We start from the raw sequence: 22,784 nt of genomic DNA, 5'->3' as shown, positions 1-22,784 counted from the left end.
AAGCCCACCCACGGCAATGGAAGACAGGGCAATCACAGAGGCGGTCCGAGTGGGCGTGCGCGAGCCTACTCAGGGCAGCAGGCTGACACTGGAAGCACCTGAGCCCAAACACCTGAGGCAGCAGCAGAGGGCCAGTGGACAGACCACACTTCAGGAGCACAGAAGCCACACCCTCTGCACCCCTTTGGCCACATCCTTCTGAGTGCTGAAAAAGAAGAAAAAAAACAAAATAAAATAAAATAAATAAAAAGTTTGGATAGAATGACACCTGAGGCTAAGGGGCAAGCCACATCCAGTACCATACCTAATCACTGAATTACACTATTGAGCCCAACAAGTAGCCAGCAATAAGAGGCAGCAGAAAGCAGATCTCAGGGGAACTTGAACTTTTAAAGGAACTTCCCCCAGGCCAAGAGTAGATAAAAGCTAGCCTAAGAGTGCAGCTGATATTTACAATGACACCTGGGCCCAGCAGAGGCAGCCACAAGATCTGGATCGCCTGTAGCTCCAAAAAGGTTGATAAGAGCCAGTCATAGGCAGTGACCAACACTGATCTGTGCCAGGCTCCAGCCAGGGAGGTACAGGGCAGGCACATCCAGCAGCCAGATATGAACGGAGAGCATCAGTTCAGGACCTAACAACCTTTGTTAGAGAGGTAGCTTAAGGAAAGGCTCTTCACACCTGACTTAGATAAGACATAGAAAATGCTGACACAAAAAGCAAGAAGAACAGTGATAGCAGATAAGTAGCCCACAGTGGCTTACAAACGACAGCTGATGCCAATCCAAGAAGACCTAGAAACAACACAACTGAAAATTGGAGGCAGACAATATCAACCCTAGACTCAGCTAGCTACACAAACAACACACCCAAAGGAGGAGTCTATACACAGACAAAATGGGAAGACAGAGAAATGCAATCCCAATTAATCAATAAGAGAAATCCCCAGGAAAAAAAAAACTGAATGAGATGGAAATAACCAAATTACCAGATGCAGAGTTTAAAATAATAACTGTTAGGATGCTCAAAGACTTTAGAGCAACAATGGATGGACATAATGAGCACCTAATAAAGAGATAGCAAGCATCAAAAAAGACATGAAATCATAAAAAGAAATCAGACAGAAATGACAAATGCAATATCAGAAATGAGGACTACACTTAAAGGAATTAAAAGCAGGCTGGATGAAGCAGAGGATCAAGTCAGCAATTTAGAAGACAAGATAAACAAAAGCACAGAAGCAGAGCAGCAAAAAGAAAAGAGGCTCAAAAACTCTGAGGAAACTCTAAGAGAGCTCTGTGACAGCATGAAGAGAAACAACATCCACATCATAGGGGTCCCTGAAGAAAAAGAGAAAGAACAAGGGATAGAGAACCTGTTTGAAAAAAATCATAGCTGAAAACTTCCCTAAATTGATGAAGGAAAAAGTCACACAAATTCAAGAAGCACAGAGAATCCTATTAAAGAGAAGCCCAAAGAAATCCACACCAAAACACATCTTAATTAAAATACCAAAGCTAAGAGATAAAGAAAGAATACTAAGAGCTACAAGGGAAAAGCAGTCAGTCATCTATAAAGGAGCCCCCACAGGGACGACATAGGACTTCTCAACAGAAACACTTGAGGTCAGAAGGGAATGGCAAGAAATATTCAAAGTAATGCCTACAACCAAGAGTTCTTTATCCAGCAAGGCTATTGTTTAAAATTGAAGGAGAAATAAAAATCTTCCCAGACAAAAAAAAACAACTCAATGAATTCATTACATCCAAACCAATGCTGCAAGAAATGTTAAGGGGTCTGTTGTAAACAGAACAACGGGGGGGGGGGGGGAGAATCTAGTAAAAGAGGAATGTAGATTTAAAGAAAAAAATGGCAATAAATAACTATATCAATAATAACCTAAAATGTAAATGGATTAAATGCTCCAATCAAAAGACATAAGGTATCTGCATGGATAAGAAAACAGAACCTGTACATATGCTGTCTATGAGAGACCCACCTCAAAACAAAAGAGACACATAGAATGAAAGTGAAGGGATAGAAAAAAATATTTCATGTATATGGAAATGAAAAAAAAAGCTGGAGTAGCAATACTTATATCTGACAAAATAGACTTTAAAACAAAGGCTATAGTAAGGGATAAAGAAGGCCACTATATAATGATTAAAAGAGAAATCCAACAGGAAGATATAACCATTATAAATATCTATGCACCTAATATAGGAGCACCTAAATATATAAAGCAGATTTTGATGGACATAAAGGCAAGATCAACAGCAATGCTATAATAGTAGGGGATTTCAATATCCCACTAACAACACTGGACAGATCCTAAGAAAGAAAATTAATAAAAAAAACCACAGACTTAAAAAACACACTAGATCAACTGGATATAATAGATATATTCAGAACCATTCACCCTAAAGCAGAAGAATATATATTCTTTTCAAGTGCTCATGATACATTCTCTAGGATAGACGTGTTAGGACACAAAACGAGTCTCAATAAACTTAAGAAAATTGAAATCATATCAAGCATCTTCTCGGATCATAATGGCATGAAACTAGAAATCAACTACAATAGAAAAACTCTAAAACACTCAAACACTTGGAAACTAAATAGCATGTTATTAAATAACGAGTGGGTTAACAATGAGATCAAGGAAGAAATCCAAACCTTCCTTGAATCAAAATGAAAATGAACATACAACAACTCAAAATTTATGGGACACAGTAAAAACAGTCCTGAGAGGGAAGTTCATAGTGTTACAGGCATACCTTAAGAAGCTAGAAAAAGCTCAAATAAACAATTTAACCCTGCATGTAAAAGGACTAGAAAAAGAACAGCAACTAAAGCCCAGAGGAAATAGAAGGAAGGAAATAGAGATCAGAGTGGAAATAAATGACACAGAGGCTAAAAAAAACAATATAGAAGATCAATGAAACCAACAGCTGGTTCTTTGAAACAGTAAACAAAATTGATAAATCTTTAACCAGACTCACAAAAAAAAAAAAAAGAGGACTCAAATAAATAAAATTAGAAATGATAGTGGAGAAGTAACAACTGACACAGCAGAAATACAAAGGATTGTAAGAAAATACTATGAAAAAATGTATGCCAAAAAATTAGACAACCTAGATGAAATGGACAAATTCCTTGAAACATACAATCTTTCAAAAATCAATCTGGAAGAATCAGAAAACCTACACAGACCGATTACAACAAATGAGATAGAAATAGTTATCAAAAAACTCCCAACAAACAAAAGCCCTGGGCCAGATGGCTTCACTGGTGAATTCTACCAAATATTTAAAGAAGAACTAACTCCTACCCTTCTCAAACTATTTCAAAAAATTCAAGAGGAAGGAAGACTTCCAAGCTCCTTTTATGAGGGAGCATAATTCTGATTCCAAAACCAGGCAAAGCAACACAAAGAAAGAAAATTATAGGCTAATTTCCCTGATGGATTTAGATGCTAAAATCCTCAGCAAAATATTAGAAAACCAGATCCAGTAATGCATGAAAAAAAATCATACATCATGATCAAGTGGGATTTATTCTGGAGAGGCAAGGCTGGTACAATATTCATAAATCAATCAATGTGATTCATTACAGAAACAAAAGGAAGGAGAAAAACCACATGATAATTTCAGTAGATGCAGACAAAACATTTGATAAAATCAAGCACCCATTTGTGATCAAAACTCTTAGCAAAGTGGGAATACAGGGAACATACCTCAACATGATAAAGGCCATCTATGAAAAACCCACAGCCAAAATCATAATTAATGGGCAAAAATTAAAAGCAATTCCCCTAAGATCAGAAACAAGACAGGGGTGCCCCTTTTCACCACTATTATTCAAAATAATACTGGAAGTCCTAGCTACAGCAATCAGATAAGAAGAAGAAATAAAAGGCATCCAAATTGGAAAAGAAGAAATAAAACATTTTTTGCAGATGATATAATACTGTATATAGAAAACCGTAAAGTCTCAGTCAAAAAACTACTGGACCTGATAAATGAATTCAGCAAGGTGGCAGGGTATAAAATTAATACACAGAAATCAGAGGCGGCCCTGGCCGGTTGGCTCAGCGGTAGAGCGTCGGCCTGGCGTGTGGGGGACCCAGGTTCGATTCCCGGCCAGGGCACATAGGAGAAGCGCCCATTTGCTTCTACACCCCCCACCCCCCCTCCTTCCTCTCTGTCTCTCTCTTCCCCTCCCGCAGCCAAGGTTCCATTGGAGCAAAGATGGCCCGGGCGCTGGGGATGGCTCCTTGGCCTCTGCCCCAGGTGCTAGAGTGGCTCTCTGGTCACGGCAGAGCAACGCCCCGGAGGGGCAGAGCATCGCCCCCTGGTGGGCAGAGCATCGCCCCTGGTGGGCGTGCTGGGTGGATCCCGGTCGGGCGCATGCGGGGAGTCTGTCTGACTGTCTCTCCCCGTTTCCAGCTTCAGAAAAAAAAAAAAAGAAAAAAAAAAGGAATCAGAGGCATTTTTATACACCAACAATGAACTGTCAGAAAGAGAAATTAAGAAAACAATCCCCTTCACTAATGCAACAAAAAAGGTAAAGTACCTATGAGTAAATTTAACCAAGGAGATTAAAGACTTACACTTGGAAAATAATAAAACATTGATAAAAGAAATCAAGGGCCCTGGCCAGTTGGCTCAGTGGTAGAGCGTCGGCCTGGCTTGTAGAAGTCCCGGGTTCGATTCCCAGCCAGGGCACACAGGAGAAGCACCCATCTGCTTCTCCACCCCTCCCCCTCTCCTTCCTCTCTGTCTCTCTCTTCCTCTCCCGCAGCTGAGGCTCCATTGGAGCAAAGATGGCCCGGGCGCTGGGGATGGCTCCTTGGCCTCTTCCCCAGGCATTAGAGTGGCTCTGGTCACGGCAGAGCGATGCCCTGGTGGGGCAGATCATCGCCCCCTGGTGGGCAGAGCGTCGCCCCCTGGTGGGCGTGCCGGGTGGATCCTGGTCGGGCACATGCGGGTGTCTGTCTGTCTCTCCCCGTTTCTAGCTTCAGAGGAATACAAGAAAGAAAAAAAAAAAGAAAGAAATCAAGGAAGATACAAACAAGTGGAAGCATATACTGTGTTCGTGGATAGGAAGAATAAACATCATTAAAATGTCTATATTACCCAAAGCAATTTATAAATTCAATGTAATTCCTATTAAAATACCAATGACATATTTCAAAGATATAGAACAAATATTCCAAAAATTTATATGGAACCAAGAAAGAATCCGAATAGCCTCAGGAATCTTGAAAAAGAAGAATAAAGTGGGTGGTATCACACTTCCTGTTATCTAGTTATACTACAAGGCCATTGTTCACAAAACAGCTTGGTACTGGCATAAGAACAGGCATATAGATCAATGGAACAGAACCGAGAACCCAGAAATAAACCCACAGCTTTATGGACAGTTGATATTTGACAAAGAAGGTAAGAGCATACAATGTAGTAAAGACAGCCTCTTTAACAAATGGTGTTGGGAAAATTGAACAGCTACCTGCAAAAAAATGAAACTAGACCACCAACTTACACCATTCACAAAAATAAACTCAAAATGGATGAAATATTTAAATGTAAGTCATGATACCATAAGCATCTTAGAAGAAAACCTAGGTAGTAAGCTCTCCAACATCTCTTGCATCAATATATTTGCTGACTTATCTCCACGGGCAAGTAAAATGAAGGACAGAATGATCATATGGGACTATATCAAACTAAAAAGCTTTTGCACAGCTAAAGACAATAAGAACAAAATAAAAAGGCAAACCACACAATGGGAGAACATATTCGACAATACGCCTGATAAGGGGTTAATAACCAAAATTTATAAAGAACTTGTAAAACTCAACACCAGGAAGATAAACAATCCAATCAAAAAATGGGTGAAAGAAATGAATAAACACTTTTCCAAAGAGGACATACAGCCTGACCAGGCGGTGGCACAGTGGATAGAGTGTCGGACTGGGATGCGGAGGACCCAGGTTTGAGACCCCGAGATCGCCAGCTTGAGCGCAGGTTCATCTGGCTTGAGAAAAAAGCTCATTAGCTTAGACCCAAGGTCGCTAGCTTGAGCAAGGGGATTGATTACTCAGTCTGCTGAAGGCCCACGGTCAAGGCACATATGAGAAAGCAGTCAATGAACAACTAAGGTGTCGCAACGAAAAACTGATGATTGATGCCTCTCATCTCTCTCCATTCCTGTCTGTCTGTCCCTATCTATCTCTCTGACTCTCTCTGTCCCTGTAAAAAAAAAAAAAAGAAAAAAAAAGAGGACATACAGATGGCCAATAGGCAGATGAAAACATGTTCAACATAACTAGTCATTAGAGAAATGCAAATTAAAACCACAATGAGATATCACCTCACACCAATCAGAATGGCGCTCATCAACAAAACAACACAGAATAATAAGAGCTGGCAAGGATGTGGAGAAAAGGGAACCCTTCTGCACTGCTGGAATGCAGACTGGTATAGCCATTGTAGAAAAGAATTTAGAGATTCCTCAAAAAATTAAAAATGGAACTGCCAACTGACCAGGCAGTGGCGCAGTGGATAGAGTGTCGGACTGGGATGTGGAGGACCCAGGTTCAAGACCCCAAGGTTGCCAACTTGAGCATGCGCTCATCTGGTTTGAGAAAAAAAGCTCACCAGCTTGGACCTAAGGTCACTGGCTTAAGCAAGGTGTTACTCGCTCTGCTGTAGCCCCATGGTCAAGGGACATATGAGAAAGCAATCAATGAACAACTAAGGTGTTGCAACAAAAAACTGATGATTGATGCTTCTCATCTCTCTCCGTTCTTGTCTGTCTGTCCCTGTCTATCCCTCTCTCTGACTCTCTCTCTGTCTCTGTAAAAAAAAAAAAAAAAAAAATGGAACTGCTTTTTGACCCAGCCATCCCACTTTTAGGAATATATCCTAAGAAAACCAAATCACTGATTCAAAATAAGAAATGCACCCTCGTGCTTACAGCAGCATTGTTAACAATATCCAAGATCTGGAAACAGTCCAAGTGTCTGTCAGTGGATGAGTGGATAAAAACGCAGTGGTACATATACACAATGGAATACTATGGGGCCATGAAAAAGAAAGAAATCTTACCTTTTGCGACAACATGGATGGACCTGGAAACTATTATGTTAAGTGAAATAAGCCAGGCAGAGAAAAAAAAATATCATATGACCTCACTCATTTGAGGAATCTAATGAACAGTATAAACTGAGGAACAGAATAGAGGCAGAGGCGGGATCAAAGGGACCAGAGGGAAAGCTGACAGAGGGAAAGGGGATGAGAGGATGGGATCTAGAAGGGAAAGAGATTGGTGAAATTATATATACATAGCACAGCGTTAAAGAGAGCAGAAAAGCAAATCCTGGAGGGAAGAGGGGAGAACATTGGGGAGAGGGGGACAAGGAGGATGTGGAGGAAACATGGGGGTGGGGGGATATATTTGGTGGGACACTTGAATCTATGTACACACAATAAATTTAAATCAATTAAAAAATATATATACATACATTGGAATATTATTTAGTCTGAGAAAGGAAGGAAATCCTGTGACATACTACAATATGGATGAACCTAGAGGACATGTGCTAAGTGAAAATAGAGAAAAATAGAAATTCCAAATTATTCCACTTATATAAGATATCTAAATTTATATAAACAGAAAGTAGAATGGTAGTTACCAGGGGCTAGGGGGAGAGGGATGGCAAGAGGGAGTTGTTGTATAATGATTATAGAGATTCAGATTTCTGAGATGAAAAAGTTACAGAGATCTGTTTCACAACAATCTGAATATAGTTAACACTTCTGAACTTATACCTAAAAATGGTAAAGATGGTGCATTTTGTTTTTTGTTTTTTAACATAAAAAGGAAGAACATTTTGACAGATGCTACAATATAGATGGACCTTGACTAAGTAAAATGAGCCAGAAATTAAAGGACGAATACTGGATGATTCCAGTGGTATGAGATAACCACAGTAGACCACTTCATAGAGAGAGAAAATAGGACAGTGGTTGCAAGGGCCTGAGGGAAGGGGAGATCAAGGAATCTGTATTTAATAGGTACAGAGCTTCATTTTGAGAAGATGAAAAAGTTTTAGAGATGGATGATGATGATGGCAGCAAAATAAGGTGAATGAATACATTTAATGCCACTGTACTATACACCTAAATATGAATAAAATGGTAAATTTTATGATCAGCATATTTTACCCCAATTAAAAAATTACTTTCTCGAGAGGATGGAGATGGCAGCGGAGTAGGCGGACGCACAGACGCCCAGCTCTCAACACCAAACTGGAATACAAATCAATTTAGAAAAAATCAGCATGAAAAACCAACACTGAACTGCAAGAACAGCTCTCAAAAACCAAGGAGCAAAGAGGAAGCCACAATAATCCTGGTAAGGAGTGCCTGAATCTCCTCTGCTTACAGGAACGGAAGGGGGGGGGGTGAGGCTGAGAGCCCAGAGAGGATTTCACAGAGGAAAAAGAGCAGAAACTACTGCTCACAGCCACTTACCTGGCAACCAGGGAGCAAGGTGGGTTGAAAAGACCAGCTTATCTCCCAAGTGGAAAGGACAGGGAGAGGGACAGACTGTGAGGGGCTAAGGTATGCAAGAAACAAAATTAAAAAGCTGACTCATTCGTGCTGGAGGCGGCCATAGCTGGGGGAGGGACTGAACCTTTCACAAAACAGAGCTGAAGTGCTTCCGGATCAGAGATCTCTGGACATCTATCCAGCTCCAATCAGCACAACAAGACACAGCTGAAAACAAGAAGTGGGGAGGAGGGGCAGTAACTCAGGTCTCCATGGAGATCTGAGATACACCTCCCCCTACTGAAGCTGAGAAAAAACCCTGCCCCCAGTGAGATTAGCTGGAGGAAGAGACCTTCAGCTTCTCAGGTTACACCCACAGCATTCCTGGTTACAGTTTCAAGGAAGCCCCCTGCTGAGATCAGTTAACAAGACTATCACCTGTTAAGAAAACAAACAAATCAAGACTTCAAAGCTGCCCAAATCCGAAAGTGGATTACAAGTAATAGCTGATACCAACCCACGAAGACCTAAAAATAACACAACTGAAAACTGGAGGCAGACAACACCAAGCCTAGACTCAACCAACTCTACAAATAAAATAAAAAAATAAAAAATAAAAAAAAAGAAAATGAGAAGACAAAGGAGTGCAATCCAAATGAAACCACAAGAGACACCTTCGAGAGATGAACTGAGTGATATGGAAATAATCAAACTTCCAGATGCGGAGTTCAAAATAATGATTGTAAGGATGCTTAGGGATCTTAGAACAACAATGGAGGGACAGTTTGAAAACCTAAACAAAGAAATAGCAAGTATAAAAAAGAATCAGTTGGAGACGACAAATACAATATCAGAAATAAAGACCACAATGGAAGGAATTAAAAACAGGATAGATAGAGCAGAGGACCGAATCAGCGAGTTAGAGGACAACTGGAATGAAGGCATGAAAGCAGAGAAGAAAAGAGAAAAAAGACTCAAAAAGTCAGAGGAAACTCTTAGAGAGCTCTGTGACAACATGAAGAGAAATAACATCCGCATCATAGGGGTTCCTGAAGAAGAAGAAAAAGAACAAGGGATAGAGACTTTGTTCAATCATATCATAGCTGAAAACTTCCCTAAATTAATGCAAGAGAAACTCTCACAAATCCAAGAAGCACAGAGGACTCCATTAAAGAGAAACCCAAAGAAACCTACACCAAGACACATCATAATTAAAATACCAAAGCTAAGCGATAAAGAGAAAATATTAAAAGCTGCAAGAGAAAAAAAAGTTATCACCTACAAAGGAGCCCCCATAAGGATGACATCTGACTTCTCAACAGAAACACTTGAGGCCAGAAGGGAATGGCAAGAAATATTCAAAGTAATGCAGAACAAGAACCTACAACCAAGACTACTTTATCCAGCAAGGCTATCGTTTAAATTCGAAGGAGAAATAAAAAGCTTCCCAGACAAAAAACAACTCAAGGAATTCATTACAACCAAACCAATGCTGCAGGAAATATTAAGGGGCCTGGTGTAAACAGATAAAGAGGGAAAAGAATACAGAAAAAAAAAAAAAAAGGAATACACCTTTAAAGAAGAAAATGGCAATAAACAACTACATATCAATAATAACCTTAAATGTAAATGGATTAAATGATCCAATCAAAAGACATAGGGTAGCTGCGTGGATAAGAAAACAGGACCCATACATATGTTGTCTACAAGAGACACACCTTAGAATAAAAGACACACACAGATTGAAGGTAAAAGGATGGAAAAAAACGTTTCATGCAAACGGAAATGAAAAAAAAAGCTGGGGTAGCAATACTTATATCAGACAAATTGGACTTTAAAACAAAGGATATAGTAAGAGATAAAGAAGGCCACTACATAATGATAAAGGGAGTAATCCAACAGGAAGATATAACTATTATAAATATCTATGCACCAAATATAGGAGCACCCAAATATATAAAACAGACTTTGATGGATTTAAAGGGCGATATCAACAGCAATACTATAATAGTAGGGGATTTCAATACCCCACTAACATCACTAGATAGATCCTCAAGAAAGAAAATTAACAAAGAAACAGCAGACTTATTGGAAACACTAGATCAACTCGATTTAATAGATATCTTCAGAACCTTTCACCCTAAAGCAGCAGAATATACATTCTTTTCAAGTGCTCATGGTACATTCTCTAGGATAGACCACATGTTAGGGCACAAAAATGCTCTCAACAAATTTAAGAAGACTGAAATCATATCAAGCACTTTCTCCGATCACAACGGCATGAAACTAGAAATGAATCACAGCAGAAAAGCTCAAAAATTCTCAAACACATGGAAACTAAATAGCAGGCTGTTAAATAATGAATGGATTAAGAATGAGATCAAAGAAGAAATAAAAAAATTCCTAGAAACGAATGACAATGAGCATACAACAACTCAAAATTTATGGGACACAGCGAAAGCAGTGCTGAGAGGGAAGTTCATAGCACTACAGGCACACTTTCAGAAGCTAGAAAAAGCTCAAATAAACAACTTAACCCTGCATCTAAAAGAATTAGAAAAAGAACAGCAAGTAAAGCCCAAATGTAGTAGAAGGAAGGAAATAATAAAGATCAGAGCAGAAATAAATGACATAGAGGCTAAAGAAACAATACAGAGGATCAATGAAACTAGGAGCTGGTTCTTTGAAAAGGTAAACAAGATTGATGAACCTTTAAGTAGACTCACCAAGAAAAAGAGAGAGAGGACTCAAATAAATAAAATTAGAAATGAGAGAGGAGAAATAACAACTGACACAACAGAAATACAAAATATTGTAAGAAAATACTATGAAGAACTGTATGCCAAAAAACTAGACAACCTAGATGAAATGGACAAATTCCTTGAAACATACAATCTTCCAAAAATCAATCTGGAAGAATCAGAAAACCTAAACAGACCGATTACACCAAAGGAGATCGAAACAGTTATCAAAAAACTCCCAACAAAGAAAAGTCCGGGGCCCGATGGCTTCACAACGGAATTCTACCAAATATTCAAAGAAGAACTAACTCCTATCCTTCTCAAACTATTTCAAAAAATTCAAGAGGAAGGAAGACTTCCAAGCTCCTTTTATGAGGCGAGCATAATTCTGATTCCAAAACCAGGCAAAGACAACACAAAGAAAGAAAATTATAGGCCAATATCTCTGATGAATATAGATGCTAAAATCCTCAACAAAATATTAGCAAACCGGATCCAACAATATATGGAAAAAATCATACACCATGACCAAGTGGGATTTATTCTGGGGAGGCAAGGCTGGTACAATATTCGTAAATCAATCAATGTGATTCATCACATAAACAAAAAGAAGGAGAAAAACCATATGATAATTTCAATAGATGCAGAAAAAGCATTTGATAAAATCCAGCACTCATTCATGATCAAAACTCTCAGCAAAGTGGGAATACAGGGAACATACCTCAACATGATAAAAGCCATATATGAGAAACCCACAGCCAACATCATACTCAATGGGCAAAAATTAAAAGCAATACCCTTAAGATCAGGAACAAGGCAGGGGTGCCCCCTTTCACCACTCTTATTTAACATAGTCCTGGAAGTCCTCGCCACAGCAATCAGACAAGAAGAAGAAATAAAAGGCATTCAAGTTGGAAAAGAAGAAGTAAAACTATCATTATTTGCAGATGATATGATATTGTATATAGAAAACCCTAAAGTCTCAGTCAAAAAACTACTGGACCTGATAAATAAATTCAGCAAAGTGGCAGGATATAAAATCAATACTCAGAAATCAGAAGCATTTTTATACACTAACAATGAACAGTCAGAGAGAGAAATTAAGGAAACAATCCCCTTCACAATTACAACCAAAAAAATAAAGTACCTAGGAGTAAACTTAACCAAGGAGACTAAAGACTTGTACTCGGAAAATTACAAAACATTGATAAAAGAAATCAAGGAAGATACAAACAAGTGGAAGCATATACCGTGCTCATGGTTAGGAAGAATAAACATCATTAAAATGTCTATATTACCCAAAGCAATTTATAAATTCAATGCAATACCAATTAAAATACCAATGACATACTTCAAAGATATAGAACACATATTCCAAAAATTTATATGGAACCAAAAAAGGACACGAATAGCCTCAGCAATCTTAAAAAAGAAGAATAAAGTGGGAGGTATCACACTTCCTGATATCAAGTTATACTACAAGGCCATTGTACTCAAAACAGCCTGGTAGTGGCATAAGAACAGGCATATAGATCAATGGAACAGAACAGAGAACCCAGAAATAAACCCACATTTCTATGGACAACTGATATTTGACAAAGGAGGTAAGGAAATACAATGGAGTAAAGACAGCCTCTTTAACAAATGGTGTTGGGAAAATTGGACAGCTACCTGCAAAAAAATGAAACTAGATCACCAACTTACACCACTCACAAAAATAAACTCAAAATGGATAAAAGACTTGAATGTAGGCCGTGAAACCATAAGCATCTTAGAAGAAAACATAGGCAGTAAGCTCTCCGACATCTCTCGGAGCAATATATTTGCTGATTTATCTCCACGGGGAAGTGAAATAAAAAGACAGGATAAACAAATGGGACTATATCAAACTAAAAAGCTTTTGCACAGCTAAAGACAACAAGAACAGAATAAAAAGACAAACTACACAATGGGAGAACATATTTGACAATACGTCTGATAAGGGGTTAATAACCAAAATTTATAAAGAACTTGTAAAACTCAACACCAGGAAGACAAACAACCCAATCCAAAAATGGGCAAAAGAGATGAATAGACACTTCTCCAAAGAGGACATACAGATGGCCAATAGGCATATGAAAAAATGCTCAACATCACTAATCATTAGAGAAATGCAAATTAAAACCACAATGAGATATCACCTTACACCAGTCAGAATGGCGCTTATCAACAAAACAACACAGAATAAGTGCTGGCGAGGATGTGGAGAAAAGAGAACCCTCCTGCACTGCTGGTGGGAATGCAGACTGGTGCAGCCACTGTGGAAAACAGTATGGAGATTCCTCAAAAAACTGAAAATCGAACTGCCTTTTGACCCAGCTATCCCACTTTTAGGAATATACCCCAAGGACACCATAGAACGGCTCGAAAAGGAGAAATGCACCCGCATGTTTGTGGCAGCATTGTTCACAATAGCGAAGATCTGGAAACAGCCCAAGTGTCCGTCAGAGGACGAGTGGATTAAAAAACTTTGGTACATATATACTATGGAATACTACTCAGCCATAAGAAATGATGACATCGGATCATTTACAATAACATGGATGGACCTTGACAACATTATATGGAGTGAAATAAGTAAATCAGAAAAAAAACTAAGATGAATCCATACATAGAAGGGACATAAAAATGAGACTCAGAGACATGAACAAGAATGTGATGGCAACAGGGGCGGGGGGTTGGGAGAGGGGGATGGGGTGAAGAAGGAGAGAGGGGTTAGGGGAGGGGAGGGGCACAAAGAAAACCAGATAGAAGGTGACAGAAGACAATTTAACTTTGTGGGAGGGGTATATAGCACAATCAAATGTCAAAATAATCTAGAGATATTTTCTCTCAACATATGTACCCTGATTTATCAATGTCACTGCATTAAATTTAATAATAATAATAAAAAAAAGAATAACACACCTGGCCATGGCCAGTTTGCTCAGTGAAAAAAAAAAATTACTTTCTCTAGATAACTACTCTCAATAAATGTCTGCTTACCCTCTAGTCAGGGGAACAAGTAAAGGGGAACCCCTCTCACGCAGGGAGAGAATGGAAGATGGGGATCTGCCTATAGTCTCTAGGGCGAGAGCCCCAGGCAGTGAGAGGGTGGGGAATAGCTTTATTTTGATGTTCACTTGAGCTGGGCTGGTATAGTCAACATTTTATATTCTACTGGGCTACACTTCTCCCAGTCTTTTGCTAAAAGAATATAGCCTTTGAGGGAGAGGGCATATTTTTATCACCTGCAGCTATAGGTGTTTTCTGGGATTCAGGTCTCTTCAGAACTCAAATCAGAATATATGAGGGGAAAAAAACAAAGTATAACAATAATAACAGGGAACTCACTATCTACTTGGTAGTTCATTGAGTATTATGAACCCTAGCCAGTCCATCTTCACTTCTTCACCTTTCAAAGTCTTGTGTCAGTTGCTTTATTTATTTTTTGCTTGTTTTATAATTCTTGAAAAGAATAGGGCAATATATGCTTACTATATTTCATCTGGTACAAAAGTTCCACTAGCTACACTTGCTAGTTTGTTTTCCTTTTCATTTAATTTATTGGAGTGGAGACTGGTTAACAAAATTGTCACTGGTTCCAAGGTATTATTCTGGGTTCCTTGACTCTTGTCTTCTCAAGAGAAGATTTCAGATGAGAGATGCCAACAGCAAAGCAGGTAACATGGTTTATTTAGCAAAGAGAAAGTACACTTGGAAAATTTCCAAGTGAGTAACTCAGACCATCTCTGTTACCCATTTTGTTACAGTTAGGTCTTTTATGCTTGACTGAGCACCTCCCCTGCTTCCTGGCTCCTCCCAGCCAGTTCGTTCCTGCCCATCACATGTACATATCTCTGCCTGTAGTGGGCAGTCATACACCTGCATGTTTGTATTTTTATGCCACATACATGCTGCTTTCTATCATTTTGCTCTTTTATGTCGTGTCCCCAGTGGACAGTCCTATATCAGTCACTGCCTTGTGTGTCAGTCCCACTGCAAATGTCCTCCATGGGTGTGTAGCTGCCCTGGGTCATAGCACAGTCTGGAGAATCGCAGTCAGCCATCTGGTTATCAGGTGATGATTACGTTTAAGGTTGATACTCTTTTCTGTTTTCTGTCACTCTATCCTGTCTGATTGACTACCTACTCTTAACAAAATTACACAGGCTTCAGGTGCATAATTCTACAACACATCATCTGTACACTAAACTGTGTGTTCACCACCCCAAGCAAGTCTCCATCCCTCACCATTTATCCCCCATACCTTCCTCAATCTCCTCCCACTGCCCCTCCCCCCAGCAATCACCATACTGTTTCCCATTACTTAAGGTTTTTCTTTCTTTTTCTTTTTTTGCTCTATTCCTCCACCTCTCTTACTATCTTCCCCCTAACAAAAGCTGTCAGCCTGCTCTCTATCTAAGTCTCTCTCTATTCTGCTTGTTAGTTCATTTTGTTCATTAGATTCCACATACAAGGGAAATTATATGGTATTTGTCTTTTCTGACTGGCTTATTTTACTTAGCATAATGCTCTCCAGTTCCATCCATCCTGTCGCAAAGGGTAAGATTATATTTTTTATGGCTGAGTAGTATTCCATTGTGTAAATGTATCACTGCTTTTTTATCCACACATACACTGAGAGACACTCGAGCTGCTTCCAAATGTTGGCTGTTATAAATAAAGCTGCAATAAACATAGGGGTGCATATATTCTTTTGAATTAGTGCTTTGGGTTTCTTTGGACAAATTCCCAGAAGTGGAGTTGTTGAGCCTAAAGCAGTTCGATTTTTAATTTTTTGAGGTAACTCCATACTGCTTTCCACAGTGGCTGCACCAATCTGTATTCCCACCAATACTGCATAAGGGTTCCCTTCTTTCCAGATTCTCAGCAACTAATATTTAATTTATTGATAGCAATTCTGACAGACGTGAGGTGATACTCATTTTGGTTTTAATTTACATTTCTCTGATGATGAGTGACATTGACCACTTTTTCATATGTCTACTGGTAGTCTGTACATTGGAGAAGTGTCTATTCAAGACCTTAGCCCATTTCTTTTAATTGAATTGTTTGTCTTCCTGGTATTGAGTTGTATAAGTTCTTCCTGTATTTTGAAAATTAACCCCTTATCAGATATAACATTAGCAAATATGTCCTCCCATTCAGTAGGTTTCCTATTCATTTTGTTGATAGTTAGTTTAACTGTACAAAAGCTTTTCAATTTAATATAGTCCCATTTGTCTTTCTCCTCTGTTACTCTTGCTCAAGGAGATATATCAACAAATATATTGCTGCAACAGATGTTTGAGATTTTACTGCCTGTCTTCCTCAGGGATTTTTGTGATTTCAGTCTAAGATTTAAGTCTTCAATCCATTTTGAGTTTATTCTTGTGGATGATGGAAGAAGGTGCTCTTGTTTCATTTCTTTACACATATTTCTCCAATTTTCCCATCTCCATTTATTGAATAGACTGTCTTTACCCCATTATATGTTTTTGCCTCCTTGTCAAATATTGACTATAAAGGCATGAGTTTATTTCTGGGCTTTCTATTCTGTTCCATTGATCTACATATCTGTTTTTATGCTAGTACCATGCTCTTTTGATTACTATGGCCCTGTGGTATAGTTTAATATCAAATAATGTGATCCCTCCAACTTTGTTCTTCTTTCTCAAGATTGCTGTGGCCATCTTAAATTTTGGAATATTTGTTGTAGATCTGTTAAATATGCCATTGGTATCTTGATAAGAATACTTATCCATGAACACGGTATATACTTCCGCATATTGGTATCTTCTTCAATTTCTTCAATGTCTTATAATTTACAGGCCTTTTTGTGTGTGTGTGTGTGTGTGTGACAGAGACAGAGAGAGGGACAGATAGGAACAGACAGACAGGAAGGGAGAGAAATGAGAAGCATCAATTCTTTGTTGCAACTCCTTAGTTGTTCATTGATTGCTTTCTCATCTGTGCCTTGACTGAGGGGTTATAGTAGAGCAAATGACCTTGCTCAAGCTGGTGACATTGGGCTCAAGCTAGTGACCTTGGGTTTCAAGCCAGTGACCTTTGGGCTCAAGCCTGTGACCACTGGGTCATGTCCATGATCCCGCACTCAAGTCAGCAACACTGCGTTCAAGCTGGTGAACCCACACTCAAGCTAGATGAGCCCGCACTCAAGCTGGCAGCCTTGGGGTTTAAACTTGGGTCCTCTGCATCCCAGTCCAATGCTCTATCTACTATGCCACTGCCTAGTCAGGCTTATGGGCCTTTTATATCCATGGTATTACCATCCTAAGTATTTTATTTTTTTTGAAGCAATTATAAATGGGAATGTGTTCTTAGTTTCCCTTTTTGGTGTATAAAAATGCAACTAACTTTCAGATACTTATTTTGTATCCCATATTTTACTGAATTTATCAGTTCTAGTAAATTTTTGGTGGAAACTTTAGGGTTCTCTATATACAGTATCATGTCATCTGCAAATAATGACAGTTTTACCTATTCCTTTCCCATCTGGATGCTTCTTGTTCTTCTCTGATTACTATGGCTAAGCCTTCTATTACTATGTTAAATAAAAACAGTAAAAGCAGACAGTCCTGTCTTGTTCCCAATAATGCTTTCAGTTTTTGCCTATTGAGTATCATGTTTTCTGTGGGTTTGTCATATATGGCCTTTATTATGTTGAGTTATGTTCCCTCTATTCCCACTTTACTAAAGTTTTGATCATAATAGATGTTGAATTTTTATCAAATGCTCTTTTTTCACCAAATGATATGATCATGTCATTTTTATTCTTCCTTTTGTTTATATAGTATATCACATTTATTAATTTACAGATATTGTGCTAACCTTGCATCCCTGGAATAAATCCTACTTGATCATGGTATATGATCTTTTTAATGTATTGCTGGATCTAGTTTACTAATATTTTGTTAAGGATTTTAGCATCTGTGTTCATTAGGAATATTGGTCTGTAACTTTATTTCTTTGTAGTTAGTATCTTTACCTGGCTTTGGAATTAGGATAATGTTGGCCTCATTGAATTGGGAGTCTTCCCTCTTGTTGAATACTTTGGAAAAGTCTGAGAAGAATAGGTGTTAATTCTCTGAATATTTGGTAGAAGTCAACTGTGAAGCCATCTAGTCTAAGACTTTGTGTTTGTTGGAAGTTGTTTTGTTTTGTTTACTGCTTCAATTTTGCTACTTAGAATCTGTCTATTCAGATTCTCTAATTCTTCCTGATTCAGTTTTGGAAGATTGTATGCTTCTAGAAATTTATCCATTTCATTCAGATTGTCCAATTTGTTGGCATATCGTTGTTCGTAATATTTTCTTACACTCCCTTGTATTTATTTCGTGTCAGTTGTTACTTCTGTTTCATTTCTGGGTTCTTCTTTTTTTCTTGATGAGTCTGGTTAAAGGTTTGTCAATCTTGCTTATCTTTTCAAAGACCTAACTCTTGGTTTCATTCATCTTATGTATCTTTTTTAACATTGATTTCACCTGTTTTTGCTCTGGTCTTTATTATTTCCTCCCTCCTACCAATATTTGGCTTTGTTTGTGGTTCTTTTCTGAGTTCCTTTAAGTGAAAAAGTTAGATTGTTAATCCATTCATTGTTTAGTAACATGTTATTTAACCTCCATGTCTTTGTGTCTTTTCAATATTTTTCCTGTGATTGATTTCTAGTTTTATACCACTATTATCAGAGAAGATGCTTGATATTATTTCAATCTTCTTAAATTTATTAAGACTCGCTTTGTAGTTTAAAATGTGGTCTATCCAAGAAAATGTTTTTATGTACACTTGGAAAAAATGTCTATTCTGCTGCTTTGGCATGAAATTCTCTAAAGATATAATTAAATCCAACTGATCTACTGTGTCATTTAAGGCCACTGTTTCCTTGTAAATTTTCTTCTGGAAGATATCTCTATTGATTCAATGGTGTATTAAAATTGCTACTAGGACTGCATCACTGTCAATCTCTCCTTTTATGTTCATCAAGATTTGTTTTACATATCTAAGTGCTCCTATGTTGGGTGCATAAATGTTTATAAGGGTTATATGCTCTTGTTAGATTGCTCCATTTATCATTATATAGTGTCCTTCCTACTGTTTATTCTTTCCAGTATATTTTTCATTTCAGATATTGCATTCATTATTTCTGACTGCTCCCTTTTTATGGATTCTATGTGCTTCCTCATGCTGTTGTAGGTCTCACTATGTTTCTTGAGCATCTTTATAACTATTACTTTGAACTTTATATCTGATAAATTACTTGCCTCCATTCCATTCAGATCTTTTTCTGGAGGTTTCTCCTGTTCATTCATTTGTGGACTGTTTCTTTGTCTCCCTGGTTCAGTTGTTTCTTTGTATTAGGTAAATCTTGTCTGATACCCAACCTTGGATGGTGGCCTTATTTGGCTGGGATCCAGTGGTGCAGTCTCCTTGATCACCTGAGGTGTGTACTCTAGGCATATTCTTAGTGTGGGTTGTGTGGGCCTGCCTGCTATAATTGAGTCTTCATTGCTGTTGGTCCATTCATGCATAAGATTGACTTACAGGCTGGCTGACGGTGAGGCTTGACCCCAACCAAGGGATATGAGCCACTGGGCAGGTGCTGACTACATGAAACAGAATTCACTAGGTGGGTTTGGTGCTGTCAAGATCCCCCTTTGAATATACTGCTTGTGAAGCTTAATGGAGTCTGTTCTGATGTTGTCTGAAGGTAGCCACTGGTTGTACTGGTACTGGGCCTCTTGGGAAAGTCTCTGGTGCTGTCTAATGTAAGATGCTGCCTGTGACTGGCCCTCAGCAACCTATTTGGAGCTACAAGCATTCCACAGTTTATATGGCCTCTGCTGAGCCTGGGTGAATGTGGAATTACCAAGCTCTGCACTAAGGCCAGCTTTTACCAGCACTAGGCCTGGAACAGGCTGTCAAACGTCCTAAGGCACCCTAATAACTGCCTCCACCTGCCAGCGGCCTGTTAGGCTCATTCACCAAAAGCTTCTAGCTGTACTCCTCAGAAAGGCCTGAACTCCACAGGGTGGGGTGAGAGCGAGTTCAAAAGTGAGGCTATTGCTTTTCCCCAGGCTGATGCCGCATGGAGAAAAGCATTCCACCAAAGTAAGATGGCCTCTGTGGTATGAAAGAATGACTTGGCACAGAGATCCTGACAGCTGTCCCTTCAGCTATCTCCCCAGAGCCACAAACCCCAGACTCTCCTTATGTGACTCTAGTTCATTCCTCCCTCCATCCACTGGAACCAACAGTAAGTGACTGCAAATGAAATTTTGTGCATTGGCCCTTTAATAAGGTGGATGCATTGCTGTGGACTATCATCATTCCTTGGTGGAGTGAAACTTCACTGCTTTTCACAGCCAGATGCTATGGGAGTGCCTCCTCCCAGCTCTGGTGCTCTGGGCTGGAATCCTGGCTTGGGTTTTAGGCCCTATACTTCTAGAGGGAACCATCCCCCAACTAAGATATCCATCTGGAACCTTGGCTGCTGCTTGTGGAAGCAGAGCCAGCCTTTTTCAGGTCTCTGCTCTTCCTACTAATCTCAATATAGTTTCTTCCATAAATACTTGGTTATACCTCACACCTGTTAGATTGGCTGTTATCAACAAGACAGGTAATAACAAGTGTTGGAGAGGCTGTGGAGAAAAAGGAACCCTCACTCATTGCTGGTGGGTAGTACAACCATTATCAAAGAAAGTATAGTGGTTCCTCAAAAAATGAAGAATAGAATTACCATATTACCCAGCAATCCCTCTACTGAGTATCTACCCCCAAAACTCTGAAAATATTGGTACATAAAGTCACATGTACCCCATATTCATCACAGCATTATTCACAGTGGCCAAGACATGGAAACAACCAAAATGTCCCTCAATAGAGGATTGGATAAAGAAGATGTGGTACAATAGAATACTACTCAGCCATAAGAAATGATGGCATAGTGCCATTTACAACATGGATGGACCTTGAGAACATTATATTGAATGAAATAAGTAAATCAGAAAAAGCTAAGAATGGTATGATTTCACAAATAGGTAGGATATAAAACTGAAACTTATGGACATAGATAAAAGTGGTTACCAGGGGGAAGGGAACATGGGGGAGGGGGAAGGGGACACATGGGATTGGGGAGGAGGTGGGGCAAAGGATGTAAAAAGGGACAAATATAAGGTGACAGGAAATAATTTGAGTTTGGGTAACATGTATACAACATAATGAACATTTCAAATGCTATAGAAATGTTCACCTGAAACCTATGTACTCTTGATCAATGTAACCCTGTTAAAGTTACTTTTCTAAATAAAATTTAAAAATTTTTAAAAATCCTTGATTATAAGACTTCTCTTCTGAATTGGTTATTCAGGATAACTGATCTATAATTTAGTTGTAATTTCAGTTTAGTCCTGGGAGGAGGTGAGTGCAGCTTCTACCTAGTCTGCCACCATTTTAATCTCTCTACACTTGCTACTTTTATACTGCCTGAGTCTTCTTTACCTCTTTAAGTAGTTCACCATGTTTTACCACTTAGTAATTATTAATATTACATTTTTTTATATTCAAGTTATTAATGTGTTATTTGTGTCCTGACTGATACAGAAATTTTGGTAATGATGAAGCTTAAGGTATGACCATCAATGTGGATGGTGAAGTATGTAAAAATAATTACTAGAAATTAAGATGTCATCAAGTAGTGAAACTGAAGTATTAGAAGGATCATCTAAATGACAGTTAAAGTCACAGACACAAGAGAAGAGAGAGACCATGTACCAGTAGCTCATTGGCTCAGCACCTTTACCACATTATGCTGTGACCAACAAGTACTTCCACAAATAAACCCAGGGGCTCTGATAGAACATCCTATTTCAAAAGCCTAATTCAAATGTTCTGCATTGAACAACTGTCATTGTTGGGTAATGTCAAGAACCTGTCTGGGGTCAGGAAATCTAGTTCCAATCTTGGTTTTATCATGTACATTCCAGCCTTATTTCCTTAGGAATACATTTCCCTTCATTGAATTCAGGTTCAAACCACACTTCCTTATCTTTGAATTAGAATGCTCATATTTTTCTGTTTGCCTTACAGAAAATCTGTGAACAAAGTTTGTACACACCACATTCACTAATATACAGATATTAGACATTAAGCCTCTCTACTTCCAGCTGTTCAGGTACATAGATTTTACAGCACAGGTCTTGTTGGCCATACCCTTGACCTTATTCAAGTATTCCTTTGTTTTCCTTTGTATGTATACATTTTTTTTATCCCACAACCCATTTCCCTGAGTAGTCTCCCTGATAGATTTCCAGATTAGTCTTTCTAAAACACATCTCTTAAAATAATATGATAATCTTTTAAAACCTACAAAGGCAGCCCATTACACATTTAAGGATCTCCATGGTCCAGTCTCAGTAAACCATACAGCCATTCTTCCTCCTCACAT

General features: G+C 38.7%; 1 protein-coding gene across 1 annotated transcript in view; it reads right to left on the bottom strand.

The window, feature by feature from the left end:
- The window catches only part of LOC136319573 (glycerophosphodiester phosphodiesterase domain-containing protein 4-like), a 165,116-nt gene that overhangs the window by 106,194 nt on the left and 36,138 nt on the right, over positions 1-22,784 (bottom strand). The gene's annotated exons all lie outside the window — the stretch shown is intronic.

This window comes from Saccopteryx bilineata, chromosome 1, assembly GCF_036850765.1.
Source record: "Saccopteryx bilineata isolate mSacBil1 chromosome 1, mSacBil1_pri_phased_curated, whole genome shotgun sequence".
NCBI lineage: Eukaryota > Metazoa > Chordata > Mammalia > Chiroptera > Emballonuridae > Saccopteryx > Saccopteryx bilineata.
This window is presented reverse-complemented; position numbering and strand designations above follow the sequence as displayed.